This window comes from Syngnathoides biaculeatus, chromosome 6 (assembly GCF_019802595.1).
Source record: "Syngnathoides biaculeatus isolate LvHL_M chromosome 6, ASM1980259v1, whole genome shotgun sequence".
Lineage (NCBI taxonomy): Eukaryota > Metazoa > Chordata > Actinopteri > Syngnathiformes > Syngnathidae > Syngnathoides > Syngnathoides biaculeatus.
The window spans coordinates 22,905,775-22,922,739 of NC_084645.1; the positions used below are offsets into that span (position 1 = coordinate 22,905,775).

At 45.4% G+C, this 16,965-nt stretch overlaps 1 protein-coding gene across 8 annotated transcripts in view; it reads left to right on the forward strand.

The window, feature by feature from the left end:
• Positions 1 to 16,965, forward strand: part of LOC133501896 (semaphorin-4B-like) — an 88,646-nt gene that overhangs the window by 36,731 nt on the left and 34,950 nt on the right. For 4 of the 8 annotated variants that reach the window (XM_061822047.1, XM_061822046.1, XM_061822045.1 and 1 more), the window contains one exon: positions 3,779 to 3,961. The exons of the other annotated variants lie outside the window; for them this stretch is intronic. The gene's annotated coding sequence lies outside the window, so the exon portion shown is untranslated. The remainder of the gene's footprint in view (positions 1 to 3,778; positions 3,962 to 16,965) is intronic. 8 annotated transcript variants of the gene reach the window in all.

Below are 16,965 nucleotides of genomic sequence, written 5' to 3' on the forward strand. Positions count from 1 at the left end.
TCTTCCTCTCTAATTAACACCCGCTGTCCTCATGTCCTCCCTCACAACACCCATCAACCTTTTCTTTGGTCTTCCTCTCCCTCTCTTCCCTGGTAGCTCCATCCTTACCATTCTCCTACCACTTTCCTCACTCTCTGGCCTCTGAACATGTCCAAACCATCGAAGTCCTTTCTCTCGAACCTTGTCTCCAAAACATCCAACTTTGGCTGTCCCTCTAACGGTCTTATTTCTAATCCATTCAAGGTGCTCACTCCGAGCGAGAACCTCAACATCTTCATTTCTGCTTCCTCCAGTTCTGCTTCCTGCTGTCAGCAGAGACTCTCCTGTCACTTAGAACAACAGACACCTTCCGCCAACTGTTCCACCCCCGACTCTAACCGAGCATCCGGACATGTCCAAACCATCGAAGTCGTCTCTCTCTAACCTTGTCTTCAAAACATCCAACTTTGCCTGTCCCTCTAATCAGCTCATTTCTAATCCAATCCATCCTGCTCACTCCTAGCGAGAACCTCAACAGCTTCATTTCTGCTAACTCCAGTTCTGCTTCCTGTTGTCTCTTCAGTGCCGTCGTCGCTAATGTGTACCTCACCACTGTTTTATAAACTTTTCCCTTCATCTTAGCGGAGACTCTTCTGTCACATAGAACACCAGACACCTTCCGCCAGCTGTTCCACCCCGCTTGGACTCGTTTCTTCACTTCCTTACCACACATTCTGTATTGTTGACCCCAAGTATTTGAAGTCATCCACCCTCGCTATCTCTTCTCCCTGGAGCTTCACTCTTCCTCCTCCACCCCTCCACCATGCGTATATATTCAGTTTTACTTCAGCTAATCTTCATTCCTCTCCTTTCCAGTGCGTGCCTCCATCTTTCTAATTGTTCCTCCGCCTGCTCCCCGCTTTCACCGCAGATCACAATATCATCTGAAAAAGTTTTGAAAAAGTTTACAATTCATTTATCTTGCTCATATTTTTTTTTTCTATTCCATAAATGTGGGGTGTCTCGACTTTTTATCTCATCACGAGAAGCTGTCTGAGCGCATGTTGCGGTGCCTGCCTAAATGTCACCGTGAGGCTTCTGCACTTCTCAGAAGCCGATCATTTCACCGCCATCTCTCCGTGACCTCGGCTTCTACCTACGTGCGCCCCCCCCCCCCCCATCCCCCCGGTCGAGGGGCTCACGGCGGAGTGTTGACGCGTTACAACTGAGATCGCATCTCAAACCCACACAAGTGGCTGGGGGTTTTCACCACAGACACACACACACAAAAAAAAAGTACATGAAGTTCTGAGGGCTGTTTTTTGAAGTTCACACGCTAATCTCTTAGCGTTGGTGTGCGATTGTTCCAGCTCGGAAAAATAAGGCCTTTTAGGACTTCATATGACCTTTTTTGTACCTTGTTTTGAATGCACCAAAAGATTTTTATGCATTTGCACAATGATCATCTCATCGTGTGATGTTGTGTGAGGTCTGTCCATATCCCCGCAGCCCAGCGCTCTAAACTCTTACATCTGATAGGCTGTTAATCCACTTATTATGCTTGTCTGGTTAAATAGAACAGCCAGTCAGCCTTTAAATCATCTCGCCTGAGGATCAATGCAGGGCCCGTAATTTTGTTCTGTTCTCGACTGTGTCGAATACGACTAAAAGGGGAAACGGCGTGTAAAAACATTGAGAAATTAAAATGGCACTCAGAAGAGTGCGGAGCTCTGCCGAGGAGGAAAAATCTCTATCAGTATGACACTTTTGTTCTCCTGCCTGTAACTGTAAGGCAAGGCAAGTTTATTTGTAGGACGCAGTTCATACGCAAGGCAAATGTGCGTTGCAGCCACGTTAAATTACAAAAATATTCATTTAAAAAAAACATACGACTCAAACAAAACATGTTGAATAGGACTTTTTTTGAGGGGACTCTGGATTGACCCCTGAAGAACACCAAAGGTCATAGCCATTTTGACATGCAATTGGTAGTTTATACAGAATTTTGTGACAAAAGAAAAGTACGAAAGAATTACATAATTAGAATTAGTTATAGTTAGCCGTCACGTTGACACAACTTGTTAGATTGTCGGCCTCACGGTTTTTAGGACCGAGATTCAAATCCCAGCCCCGCATGTGTGGAGTTTGCATGTTCTCCCCGTGCCTGCGTAGGTTTTCTCCGGGCACTCCGGTTTCCTCCCACATCCCAAAAACATGCAACATTAATTGGACACTCTAAAATTGCCCCTAGGTGTGATTATTACTGCGGCTGTTTGTCTCAATGTGCCATGCGATTGGTTGGCAACCAGTTCAGGGTGTAGCCCGCCTCCTTTTCGTTGGTGACTCTAAATTGCTCCTAAGTGTGATTGTGAGTGCGACTGTTGTCTGTCTCCGTGTGCCCTGCGATTGGCTGGCAACTAGTTCAGGGTGTACCCCGAGTCCTGCCCGATGACAGCTGGGATAGGCCCCAGCATTCCCGCGACCCTTGTGAGGATAAGCGCCAAAGAAAATGGATGTATGGATAGGTTATATTAGAGGAAAAACCATACAGCAAAAGTAACATACAGCACGCAGTGGTTGTTCCAAGAATACTTCTCAGAGCTTGTCTTTTATGCATTGATGTCAAGCCCAATATTTTCACTAAAGATGGATTCATCTTTATCAGATTATATTATTGTCTCACATGCATGGAAGATGATTTACCATCCTCCATTGATTTAATTGAACAGGAACTATCCCGCCAACCACAAACATGCTCAACAAGTCAAATGAGCCATGAGTCAATATTCGGCAAGTCAACAAATGTGACACATACTTTTATGTAAAAATGTACAGACTAATCTATGTTTGTCTACGTTTACCATTTTCCGGCTTCAAAGGGGTACGTTCGGTTCTTTTGAAAACGAAAGCGTCCTTAGACGTGAACGTGAGTGTGAATGGTTTGTCTATCTGTGCCCGGGGATTAGTTGGTGCCCAGTCATCGGTGAACCGCGGATCTGACACAGTCACCTGGGTTGGACTCCAGCTCATAGCTGAGGAAAAGCGTTGTAGATAAGCTTCAGGTCCAGTCACCTGACAGTACTCTGCCTTTGGAAGCAGCGTTAAAGTAAGGACAGAAGTGGGACGACACCTGTGTGAAAGGGAATGTCGTAATGCTGGGACAGGGTTCTGCACTCACTTCTTCTGCCCCAGTTGTGTTGAGAGAAAGTTAGTCTCATATCAGAAACTAGAAAAATCTGATGAACTGATTGCAGAGCGAGGCAATACCTTCACTGAGTTCTGCGTAAAAGGAAAACGCTGATAAATAAATGCCGTAATGGCTGACGCATCAGTTTTGATCTATCTCTGGATATCTATGACTGTGGGCTAGCATCGCAGGCGTCTGGTTAATTGGAGTGACTTTGTGCTTGTTTGTCCACCCACAGGATCCCACAAGGTTCGATTTTTCAGGTTTTTCAGTTTTCGTCATGATTCAAGCGTATTGAACATGCTACTTTTTGGTCAGGTGTAATTTTCAGAAGACTCTGTTATTGTAATTGGCAGGTAATGGGTTCTTTGTATGCCACGCCTCCAGAAGATTTGATGGAAAATGCAAAATTTGTGAAATGTGCTTCATCGAACAAACCGACCACCCCAAATTGTAGTACAATGGTTCTAAGAACCGAAATGAGGAATGCAGGCCTGACTGTGACTGTTTTGCCCTTGACTGACAGCGTTAGCTTGACTGCATTAGCCTTGGCAATTGAGGGGCGGACTTCAGTGACAAGAACTCATCTGCCCCGTGTGGTCTTCCTGATAGGCGGGCCTCACGGGTCACATCTGGTCGTCTGGGATTTCGGATATCAATGATTGGAATTCACGCCACGCATCTGTCGACTGAAAGAGTCACACAAGTGCTCAGATGACTGGGATGCCGAGGCCCGAGTGCGACTCCTGAAGACGGAGGAATGGACATCCCCATTATTGAGCTCTACTAAGTGAGGTCAGTGAATGTGGGGGGGCGGCCGGCCCACTTGGAGACCCCACATAAAGGGCACTGCCTTCTCCCACAAAGTTAGTCTGAATGTGAAATAAAGAAGGAGGATTTGTGCTTTTGACGTTTTAAACTCGGAAATTGGGATTGGATTAAGCAGAAAAACTGCGTAAATAAACAAATATTGCCTCTTTGACACAGATTTAGTTCGACTGTGCCGCACACTCAATGAGCAAATAAATGTGACGCTGGCGGAATTATCTTATTAGCAAGACTGCTTAATGTAGTCTGTCTCAGTCCTGACAAAGGATGTATGACTTATTCAATAATTGGATTTACCGGATCATTTCGTGTTTGTGTCAGAAATTATAGTACTGCATAGGAAATAATTTAGTTGTAGGTGTGGTGCAGTCAGTCATAGTAATCCAGCAAACGACGTGCATACTTCTGAGTCACTGTCATTGATAGCGACGCACCGGTAAGCGTATCACTATCGGGTATTAGTATCATAGCCAATGCGGTACATCTGCACTCTTAACTCGGATATGTGAAAAGGCTCCATTACCAATGTCACCCGGTACCTGCCTGTCAAATACACAATTTGCTATTCTGTCCTGCCTGAGCGTGCAGTTTTGAAAATTGAAAGCATTTTTTTCCAAGTCATTCTTCCAAGCTGTACATTTATACTCCGTTTTGAAGTTCACTGTAAAACTAAAAACACACACACAAAAAAAAAAAATCTTCAAAAGTTGTATATCTAAGCAAAGACAACATTGTCTGACTTAGCTTAATGCTAACACACAATTGAAAACGGTGTAGGTAGCCTCACGAGAAGCATCAATGTTGCGGTGTACGGTAAACCTTCATATTATGTACCGTAATTTGCGGCCTATAAGCCGCGACTTTTTTCACACGCTTTCAACCCTGCGGCTTATGCGGCGATGCGGATAATTTGGGCATTTTTTTTCTAACGGCCACAAGGGAGGACTTGAGCGGAAAAGGTAAGAGTGAGACCGCTGGAATATATGTGCCGAGGAAGTGAGATTTTACCGGCCCGGCCCTGTTAGCGCTGCGCTAGCGTGTTACTGCCGTGTCTCGGTGATTTTTACCAATATGTTTTTTTTTTTTTACCGGCCTTGTTAGCGTGGCGCTAGTGTTAGCGATGCGCCGCTAGCGTTAAACTTTCTGGGTACTGTCTTTGTAAATATCTCGTGTTTCAATGTTGGCACTTGCGGCTTTTACACGGCTGTACCAAATGGTACTTCCTTTCCAAATGTACTGGGTGAGGCTTATAACCAGACGCGCTCTGTAGGCCTGGAATTACGGTATATTCAAACGGTGCCGCGACGTATCAAGAAAGACGATAAAACAATACTTACAAGCGTGTAGTCTTTCTATGCTGTGAAAAGCAGTTATTAATTTGAACACAACTGCATGTGTGAGTCTAAGCAGAAGACTTGTTGACTTCTGGTTTGTGTCATTGATGGACAAGTGGAGAAATTGACAAGCTCAGCCTTTTATCAGCCTCGCACAGTGATGGAGGTGTGCGGTACTTTGCCCGGCGGGCTTTTGCCTCAACTTGTGTCTGAGCCTCTACGGCAGCGGAATGCGTCCACGGCTTTTGGCTGCGGACATCAAGGGGGCGAAGGCGTCCCTTCGTCGACATCACACCAGGCTAATCGATTTCAAGCGGGCTCAATGTTTCAATGCCTTGTTACGCCTGGAGTGCTCCATGGATTCAAATAATAGTGCAGGATATTTTCTTTCAGTTGATTTACGTAGGCCATTTTTAAAAGAAGTCATGTTTTTTTACATCTTCTTCTTAGTTTTCTTTCGGCTTGTCCAGTACGGGGTCGCCACAGCGTGTCATCTTTTTCCATCTAAGCCTATCTCGTCCATCTTCCTCTGTAACGCCCACTGCCCTCACGTCCTCCCTCACAACTTCCGTCAATCTTTTCTTTGGTCTTTCTCTCGCTTTCTTCCCTGGTAGCTCCATCCTTACCATTCTCCTACCACTTTCCTCACTCTCTCGCCTCTGGTTATGTCCAAACCACCGAAGTCTGCTCCCTCGAACCTTGTCTCCAAAGCATCCAACTTTGACTGTCCCTCTAATGAGCTCATTTCTAATCCTATCCAACTTGTTCACTCCGAGAAGAACCTCAACATCTTCATTTCTGCTACCTCCAGTTCTGATTCCTGTTGTTTCTTCAGTGGCACCGTCTCTAATCTGTACCTCACCACTGTTTTATAAACTTTCCCCTTCATCCTAGCGGAGACTCTTCTGTCACATAGAACACCAGACACCTTCCACCAACTGTTCCACCCCCCCCCCGCCCCCCATGGACCAGTTTCTTCACTTCCTTACCACACTCACCATTGCTCTGTGTTGTTATTGTTGTCTGTGTTTTTATATACAATAATACATTTGAAAAAGAGACAAACTGATTTGAATAAGATGGGCAAAGTACTATTTTGAGAGTTATTTGTAGAGTACTGCCATTAGGATGAGGATCAGGGAACATTGGAAATTTTTGCGTTAGCCCCGCTATACGTTGATTTTCGGGGTCTATCCCCTGCGACTTGCAGTGGTCCGTTATAATACATTCATATTTTTGTTGCTATATTTCCCAATTTCCATAGCTAGGACCCTGTCTAGAAATTTACTGGAACTCATCCACCCCTTTTGCTACCCTAAGAGGTGTACCAGAAAAGTTCCATACTACAAAGCACAAGTTTCCCCCTTGGAATGATTCCCCCTCCAGTCTTCTCTGCCACGTCGTAATACCCTCATTGAAGAATTCTTCCGGGATCCTCCACTGCTCCGTTGTCATTCTGCGGTTCTTCGCGTCTTCAGCTTGGGATAAAGGAAAAACTTCATCATACTGAGCCAGGTCAGGTGAGTAGGGAGGTAGCGCCGCAATGAGGAGGAAGTGCCAGATGCTCAGGGCATTATGAGCACCGTGTCGTCGTGAGGAAAGAGACTGGAGTTGCCCCCGCCACTACTGGCACCTTTTTCCGTGCACTAAACGGCGCAAATGCAGCAAGGTTACACCACAGTTGTACAGCTGCCTCTCCTTTTCTTTAGCTGTTCAGCCAACCGGGGTAAAGGTCATGAAGATTTGCAGAAATCACGCTGATTCTGGCGCACAATTTTCCTTTTCGGGAATAAACCGTAGAGACGAGTCCAAACGACGCACAGTTAGGACTTCACTCGACTCCAGTTTTGATGAACTCTGTACAGTATAAAGTGCCCCGGGCTGCACTTATATTGAGATCATCATTTCGCCAGGACCGCCTCCATCGCTGTCAATATTCCACTCCAGTAAATGGCTTTATAGAGTCAACAAGTGGAGGTGTTAAAGAGTGGGAGTGTTTCAAGAGTCTTGACCTACTTGGGAGTTTCACCTGGCCCGCTCGTGACCCTTCACAAAAACAAAGATCTCTGATATCTCAAAACACCGTTCTGTGCAGTTGATACCTGCGTATCTTTTTCTTTCTCCCCAAAAATCATCCAGGTCAGCAATCAGAATATGCTACATTTGCTGGACTTTGCAAGACTCCCTTTGCTAGGTTTTCTCATGGCGTATCAGGTGTACACGACGGTAAGAGCGATTATGCGGCTTCTCGGTTTCGGAGGCTCCAAGGCACGCTACGTTTTGGTTTGTGGTTTACTCCGGATGCTAGTTTAGATTCTGATTTTGCCCCTGATGTTTCTCACGTTCCATTAAGCTCTGGCTGAAACGTAGACACGTTTGTTTCCCCGGCAGACTCGAATAAAGTTACCAGTCCGGCTCGGCTCTATTGTCGGCGTCAGGACTGGGGTTGTAGATCCAGGCAACAAATAAATGTCTCTCTCTCTCTGAGATGTCTCTCACACCAATTCAATATTCAGTGATTTAAAGGGGTGTGCCACGTCGCCATTGTAGGTCATTTAATCCCATGTTTCAGTTTTCGAGGCGGTGCAGGCAGAGCGTGAGATTGCGCCAAACAATAGTTGTTCTTTTGCACACTCAACTGTCAGGTGTAGTTTTGTTCACGCAATTTTCCGACGGTCGGCTGGGTTCCTCATACCCGCCGTGACTTCGCTGGTTATTGTTTTGAAAGTTTGAACTTCTCGACGGACTTCCAAGGCAATCACGGTCTGCCGTGTTTGCCCATCCCGTCTCGCCGTGTTGTCGCACGACCGTCCCACGGGGGCCCTGAAAAATGGCGACCGATGGCAGCATAAAGAAAATTTATTTCAAGTTTCACAAAGTTCAATCCAAGGTCCAAAAAGCATAATGACACATAAATAAAAATAGAAAGATTTTCCTTCAGGTCAACGCGAAGTCAGAAGACTTCTTATGGATTCCGAAAGTGTTTTCTCCATTTGGGTAATGGAAACGGCAAATGGAAAAACTCTTCTGACAAGATCATCTGTGCATCTCATCACAGCCCCCTCTAATGGGCTTTTCCGTCTCGGTGGGATACTTTGACATGGGAACGTCCTCGCAAATGTCGCTTCCAAAACCTCGCTGCGCCGTCCTCTTCGAAGTGAGTTAGATTGTGCTGAGAGCGGCGATGCTCTTTTCTTGGGCTTTTTTTTTTTTTTTTTTTTTTTTTTCCTGATGGTCCAGTTCTGGAGTATTTTCCTTGCAGTCATTTTGATTAAACATCCATCAGCAGGCTGTGAAAATATGTGCAGTCACGTCCAAACCTGGCCGTTGCAACAAAGGGATCATGGTTCAACCCAAAGGTTTCTGGATACTTGAAAACAACTTTATGCACATGGTCACGTTTTCTCCTTTAATGACATTAATGTCATTGCGGCCCCCCCCCCCCAGCCCCCCCGATATCTGTTGGGAGCTGCATTGCAAACATTTTTTCACTCCATTATGTGTGAAGAAGCAGCTCTTGTCAGCCTCGGATGACCGGATCACTTTTCATGCAAATGTATTAGTGGATAAGGACTCGTGCCAATTTCGTGACAGTAGACAAAGAGTTTTTCTAAGAGTAAAGTTTTTTTTTTTTTCTCCACTAAATTTAGTCTTAATCTGATGCCTTTTGACAGGGATCTTGACTTGGTGCTCGCAACAAAAGTGCACAAAATCCGGTCATCAAGAGCCCATTTTTTCACACGCTTTCAACCCAGCGACTTATGCGGTGATGCGGCTAATTTGTGCATTTTTTTTTTTTCTTTAACGGCCGCAAGGGGGTACCCGAGCGGAAAAGGTAAGAGTAAGACCGAATATATGTGCCGAGGAAGTGACTTCTACCAGTCCGGCTCTGTTAGCGCTGCGCTAGCGTGTTACTGCCGTGTCTCAGTGATTATTACCAGTATGTTTTCTTTTTAACCGGCCCTGTTAGCGCTGCGCTAGCATTAGTATTAGCGCGCGGTGGTTCTAGCGCTAGCGCGGCGGCACGACCGTTAAACTCTGTGTGACGAGAAAGTGACTTTTACCGTTCCGGCCCCGCCTGTGTGGAGTTGCGCCTGCGTGCGTTTTCTCCGAGCACGCCGGTTTCCTCCCAAATCCCAAAAACAGTCAACATTAATTCGACAGTCTAAATTGCCCCTAGGTATGATTGTGAGTGCGACTGTTCATCTCGATGTGCCCTGCGATTGGCTGGCAACCAGTTCAGGGTGTACCCCGCCTCCTGCCCGCTGACCGCTGGGGTAGGCTCCAGCACTCCCCATGACCCTCGTGAGGGTAAGCGGCTAAGAAAATTGATGGATGGATGGATGGATAACCCAAACAACATGATAATCATTTTTGCTAATCTTTGAGATGTGTCTGAGAATGAAACGTGCTGATGTGAAGAAATTTGGGAAAAAAATAAAAATAGAAAATCTAATTCAGCTTTATTACTTGGGTATGACAATCCTCCTTTGATCTTGCATGCAGGTTGTTTTAAATCTTACGCCAAGCACCACCTTAAACATTTTCAAAATCTGAACCTCAAATGTCACCATCATGAATTTTAAACTACATTAATGTAGTCAGTGTGCATCAAAAATGTGTTTTAAATGTTAATCCACCGTATTGTCATTTTTAACTTACACTGTGCTTTGATATAGGCAGTAAAAAACCATAGTGAAATAAAAAATGTACCTAAATAAAAGTTTAATAACAAATAGTTACATAACAGCTAAATGCAGATGAATTGCCCTAACCAGGTAAATACAACTGAACTGTACTTAGGCAGTAACTCATTATTTCTTAAATATATGGTGTATAATTATTAATTACAGTATCAATAACGTTTCTTCACATTGCATTTTTGAGCAAAATTGACCCTTTATTTTTCTTCGATGGCACTTTTCTCACACAGTCGCTCTTCTTTCACCAACTTGGGGCCCTGATAGCAAAAACAGTCCGAAGCTTTTTTTTTTTTATTTTTTTTATTTGGACATTTCATCACTGAGTGCCTTCTGCCTGCTCCACATCTGTTCCTGAAATTTGCTCCGAGGAACGAGATGAAAAATCGTCAGGGATATTTGCGCATCCGCCACTTGTATCAGTTTTCAGAGACATAGGTGGTAAAATATACCCGCTCTCCTTCAAAGCCGCGCTTGACGTGATTTTTGTCGACGCTGCTTGAAACTCAGGATGTCGCGCCGCGATCGTCTTGACAACCTCCGCCTGATTGTCACGTTTCCCTGTGGAGACGCGAGCTTGATGAAGTTAACTCCCCTGAACCCGCAGTTCAAACTGTCCCCAGTCTCTGTTGTGGAGTTAAATAAGATTTTAATGAGCCAATTAAAAGTCTTTGGGATAGCATATGGTCATAATTAATGCTGTATGCTTCATTCGGGGGGAAAACGAGCCATTAATTACGCTTAGCTGGGTCTGGGGATTGGACTCAAAATGGCTCGGTGAGAAATATGTTCTTTTTTTCTTTCACCACGCCGTACTTCCTCAATCCGAAATGCCAACTTTACATTTCATTTCTATTCACGGTACGCGCGGGCTGGCCGCCACTCGACGTCGTAGACCCCCGTCCAGCTCGGATTCAGCCGGGGTAGGCTCGTGAGGATAAGCCGTGCGACAAAGAGCCGTACGGACGAGACAGCAGGCGTTTTTAAACGCTGAAAGACTTCACTGGTTTCTTTACGGATTTTAAAGTGGTGCTAAAAAATGGAGAGGGCCATTGAAACTGAAGGAATCTTTCATCTTACTCGCTTGCTCGCTCTTGAGAGGGATTTGTAAAAGGATTCTATTCCAGGTTATTAGGTCTAATCTTGCCGTGATAATCATTTTGCTACGATTCGGTGAAGAAACGGTTTGAGCTCAGATGTTTCGGAGGCTACAATTGAACTTTGCAAAAGCGCGCAGGATAACGGGACCGTTTTAGGATTACCTCCGTAATTGCCTTTGACCTGATTGTGTGGATTTTGCATTACTCTTAAGCCGTGTTAGCAAAGTTAAAAACAAAAAAACATTTGATTCATTTCCCCATGTGATTTTTTTTTTTTTTTTTTTCGTTTTTTTTGTTTCCCACTGGCATAATACCTGGTTCCAGTCTCACCGGTGTGGTGTCTGAAGCTCGAAAAACAAAAACTTGCAAGTTGGGGCACTTGTAAGTCAAGATACCAGCGATACGCTTATGAGGAACCGCGTGGCGTAAACACGACGATCGATGTGACTCATACATTGGACTAGAGCGGTTGAGAAATAACGTGAGCGATGGTTGTAATGGAGCAGAACCGCATCAACGCCCCCGTGCGACTCGCCCTTTAGAATCGGTCTCTCGCTAGGTGTGCACTGTGCGCGTCACTCAAGCCTCACCTTACAGGTTGCGTTGAGATGCGGATTTTCCATGGGAATTGACAGGGAATTTACCAGTTTGAAGGTGAATAGGGAACCGAACGAGTTAAATAACCTTTGTTAAATCTGTTAGTATGAGCTCATAGTCAGGAGTACATGAGTAAAATGCTGTGTTGGGGGGGAAAAAAAATAACAGCCCTTCTCTACCTCCATCCTGTGCATTTAAATCAGGGGTTAGAAGAGTGAGGCTACAGGGAGAAGTTATAGCGAGGGTGGATGACTTCAAATACTTGGAGTCAACAATCCAGAGCAATGGTGAGTGTTGGTAAGGAAGTGAAGAAACGGGTCCAAGCAGGTTGGAACAGCCGGCGGAAGGTGTCTGGTGTTCTATGTGACAGAAGAGTCTCCGCTCGGGTGAAGGGCAAAGTTTACAAAACAGTGGTGAGGCCGGCCATGATGTACGGATTAGAGACGGTGGTGGCACTGAAGAAACAACAGGAAGCTGAACTGGAGGTGGCAGAAATGAAGATGTTCAGGTTCTGCATCAGAGTGAGCAGGTTGGATAGGATTCGAAATGAGCTCGTTCGAGGGACAGCCAAAGTTGGATGTTTTGGAGATGAGGTTCGAGAGAGAAGACTTGGATGGTTTGGACATGTCCAGTGGTGAGAGATCGTGAGTATGTTGGTAGAAGGGTGCTGAGGATGGAGCTGTCAAGGAAGAGAGAGCGAGAGGAAGACCAAAGAGAAGGTTGATGGATGTTGTGAGGGAAGACATGAGGACTTGTTGGTGTTACGGAGGAGGATGCACAAGATAGGCTGAGATGGAAAAAGATGACACGCTGTGGCTAACCCTGACGGGACAAGCCGAAAGGAAAAGAAGAAAAAGTACAACATGTCTCAAAAATCACCACGTCCCGTCACTAGTGAGGTATTTTTAGAACAAGCCTGCGGGGATCACGTTGGTGACCCCTGCTCCAAATTGATTTGCAAGAAAACAACACGCCCAAGGAAAACAACCAATTTGAAACTCACAAGGCTGTCAAATATTAGACGTGTACTTGCAAGCACAACACACCTGCAGCCTCTCGCTGACCTCTTTCTTCCTAACCCAAGAAATCACCTTAATTATAAGGCAGTGTGACTATAACACTCGATGTTTTCCGTTTCCACTTTTATTATCTTTGCCCTTCGAAAGGAATGGAAAGCCCATTAATCTGTTTCAACACGGCCCTCGCCCACCTTCCGCAAAACAAAAACAAACGGAAAATACCCCAAATTCTAACGTGGTATTCGTAAGGAAAATGCTCTGAACAGCAGCGGACTGTTTGAAAACACAGTTCAAACATTTGCTCTCCGCATAACGTGCACACACGGAAATTGCGAGCACGAAACATGACCGAGGCAATATTTTGGCCAAAGCAGTCAAACGCCGTATCTACTGCCGCTAATCGCTGGTTTCCTTTGCACTGCGAGGAAAGCAATGTGAACTGGTGCCGGCTGGATGTGATTCCCATGGAAATTGACCAGAATCTTTCAACCCACTTTGCAGCCCGACTGACAGATGATGCCCTCCCCCACCTCGCATCTGCTCATTCACACATCTGACGGTTGGGGTGGGGGTGGGGGTGGGCAGGCGAGAGGGCACCACGGGGGCACGGTGCCGCTCACAGGTCGAAGGCCGCATCTGGGGGCCAGTGACCGGGGTCGTCCCGAACTTCCCGATGCCGGTACCTCAGATTTACCCACCGGTCGTTTTCCAGCTGTCCCGAATGCCCTGAATAATAACGCCGCCGCCACCTGTTTCATCTCTGCTATTTTTAATACCGTCCACGAGTTGTGCTCTCATTGGTGCACAGTCCCCACGTGATAAAAATATAATGTCGACTGATCGTTTCACAACGGCGTCGCAGCAGCTGCCTTCCAGGAAGTGCTGGCACCGACTGCTGGGAATTTACCCTGTTTGGGTGTATATAATGCTCATTTCCTCTCGGGACCTCAACGTATTGTTACCAGAAAGGAAAGAAAATGTGAAAATATTTATCGTTTTTGAGGAAAGACGCTCTAATGGGAGTTCCAAAGACCGATCTTGTTATTCTGAGAGGTTTCCACTGACAGCTGCAAAATGTGCAGAGTTTTCTTGATCACGGTCATGTGTTAATGAATCAGATCTGTGCTAATTGGGGATTTACGCCCATGTCTTTTTTGAGACTTTGCACCCCCCCTTGCAACACATTTCGACTTACAGACTATCGAATGTAACGCAGTCAGTCCCTGGTGACCGACTGAGTAGTTTTCAGTCCATCAGTAGTAAAAGTTGCTTGAAAGTCTTTTTTTTGGGGGGGGGGGGGGATTCTAGTTCTACTCATATCTACTTTGCATATTTAAAGAAATCTTGTACCCTTCCATTTAGTAAATGCATGCACAATTGTCACTGAAACTGACAGGGCTCAGAACTCATGAAAAACAGGCATTCATTTATTTTTTTAACTTTTTTGGTGCATCAGAATTCCACCAAAATATGATAAACTGGCCTGAACTAAACTCTTGCTACGCTTAACTTAATACAGTGATGCCTTGAGATATGAATTAACTGTAATTTCCGGCCTACAGAGCGCACCTGATTATAAGCCTCACCCAGTACATTTGTGAAGGAAATACCGTTTGGTACATACATAAGCCGCACCCGTGCAAAAGCCGCGAGTGCCCACGTTGAAACACGAGATATTTACAAAAGAAAGACGGTACACAGAAAGAGTTTTCAAAGTTTTAATACCTTAGCTTAGTTTAACATAGCAACAACACGGTAGCGCCAACAGGGCCGGTTAAAAAAAAAAACATACCGGTAAAAATCAATGAGACACTGCAGTAAAACAGCAGCAACACGCTAGTACAGCGCTAACGGTAGCGCAGCGCTAACAAGGCCGGTTAAAAAAAAACCATACTGGTAAAAGTCATTTCCTCGGCACATATATTCCACTGGACTAACTCTTACCTTTTCTGCTCGAGTGCCCCCTTTGGGCCATTGGAAAAAAATGCTCAAATTAGCCGCATCGGTGCATAAGCCGCAGGGTTGAAACCGTGTGGAGAAAGTTGTGCCTTACAGGCTGGAAATGACGGTAATTTGTTCTGCGTCCACGCTCGTAACCCGAAACATTTTGAACTGAATGGAAACGCCATTTTACCCCATTCCAGCCTCCCCCAATAAAACAACAAAAATTCCTGTGATGTGAATTTGGATGAGAAAATTAACGCTCAAAACATACAGTGATGACATACAATAAGTAAATGTAACGAGTTACTGTATTACAGTTCAGATTACGCTGTGTATATTTTTTTTTCCTATAGGTCAGTGTTGTGCAATTAGTCACCTGCACATTTCTGGTCCAGTTAACTTTATTGGTGATAAGATTTTACCGTGGGAGGAATGACTCACATAATATCACTCAGGCTCCTACATTTGGTAATACACCAGATTGCTTAAGAATACAAAGAACCTGACTGGAAAGCCACGGTAGAAAACACAAGTCACAGTCAGAGTTTCACAATATAAGACCAACCTCAGCCCGACAAAGAGCTAATGTACACAACCATAACAATATCGACATGAGCGAATGCAAGTAAAGAGTAATATTTAGCTTGGTTTTCCTATAGGAGTGTAGTTAAAAACATCAGTTGAAAAGGTATATTCCTGTGTAGTGTGTATTAATGGTCACCTCAAGTGGACAAATAACATACCTGTGCCTCTTTAAAGTATCACACATTGATATTGGGTTGAATATTTGAGATGTTTACAAAAAATACAGTAAATCCCTCCCGCATACTTGCAGCTTGGGGGATTTATTTTTTTTAATTTTCTCAATTTTTCTGAATTTTTTTCGTTTTGTTTTCTGGGGAACCAACCCCAAAATTACTACTACTACTACAGTGGATATGCTGGTATATATGATACTTCTAGTGTATGCGCTGCTTATACTTTTTGTGACATATTTGTTTGTTGGTGTAAAATACCCCAATGTGGAAGCGATTAGGCAGATGTCGGTGTTCGTGGAGGGTCTCTGTAGGGCGGCATCGAAGACGGGCCGGCGTCATTTTCAGCCGAGCACACTATCGGGCCTGTGTGGCGCGTGAAAGGGATGATTCAGTTGATGCATGATGCCGGAGCGAGCGGCGAAGTGCAGACTTGCATATAGATTGTTATGCTGTCAGAAGGATCCTTGTTCGCCTCCTTGGCCCGGCTCCGGCTCTCTTCTCAAAAGTAAGGATGCGCCAATACCCTTTTTTTTTTTCTTCTTAGAACGCGTGGGACTGCAGTACTTGCATTGGACTTCACGCCGCAATTGTGATGAAAATGTCTTTTATTTTAACCTAATATTGTTATAAAAATTTACCAGTCGATCTACGTTCCTACCCTCAGCGATGGGCACGAACTGTGACCGGAAGAACAAGATCCCGGATACGAGCGGCCGAAATTAGTTTCCTCCGCAGGGTGTCCGGGTTCTCCCTTCGAGATAGGGTGAGAAGCTCGGTCATCAGGGAGGGGCTCAGTGTCGAGCCGCTGCTCCTCTGCATTGAGAGGAGCCAGATGAGGTGGCTGGGGAATCTGATTCGGATGCTTCCGTAACGCCTCCCCCCCCCGGTGAGGTGTTCTGGGCATGTCCCACTGGAAAAAGACCCCGGGGACGACCACAGGACAGCCTGGAGAGACCATGTCTCTCGGCTGGCTTGGGAACACCTCGGGATCCCTCTGGAAGAGCTGGAAGAAGTGGCTGGGGAAAGGGAAGCCTGGGTATCCCTGCGACGTGACCCAGAGAAGCAGGAGAAGATGGATGCATGGATTGTTATAAAAACAACTTTCCTTGAGCAGTCGGTGGATCAGATTTTATTGATGCCTGTGTAACGTCTGCGTTTCCCTAGCCAGACTCTCCGCTCTACCACACAACCAATATCATCAGACGAGGAAATGCCTGTTCGCGGCTCCCGTCTAGTAGCCCCAGAATAGCTTCCTCCCTCGTTCGCCTTTCAGTATCGATCGTCACGTCTCGCATAAAAACCAAATCTCCTCGGCTGCATTTAATTAGGGCCTCCCCGAGGCCGCCGTAACGGTGTGTTTGCAGTTGTAACTTGGATATGTGTATTGGATTTCCTTCCACGGCCAACTGCTGTCGGTTAATCAACGTGTCTGAATTGCCTTGTAAGTCCATTACTTGTGTCGGAGTTGTGGGGAAACGTAGCCCACAACTCGGATCAGGGGCAACAATGACCAGTGCTT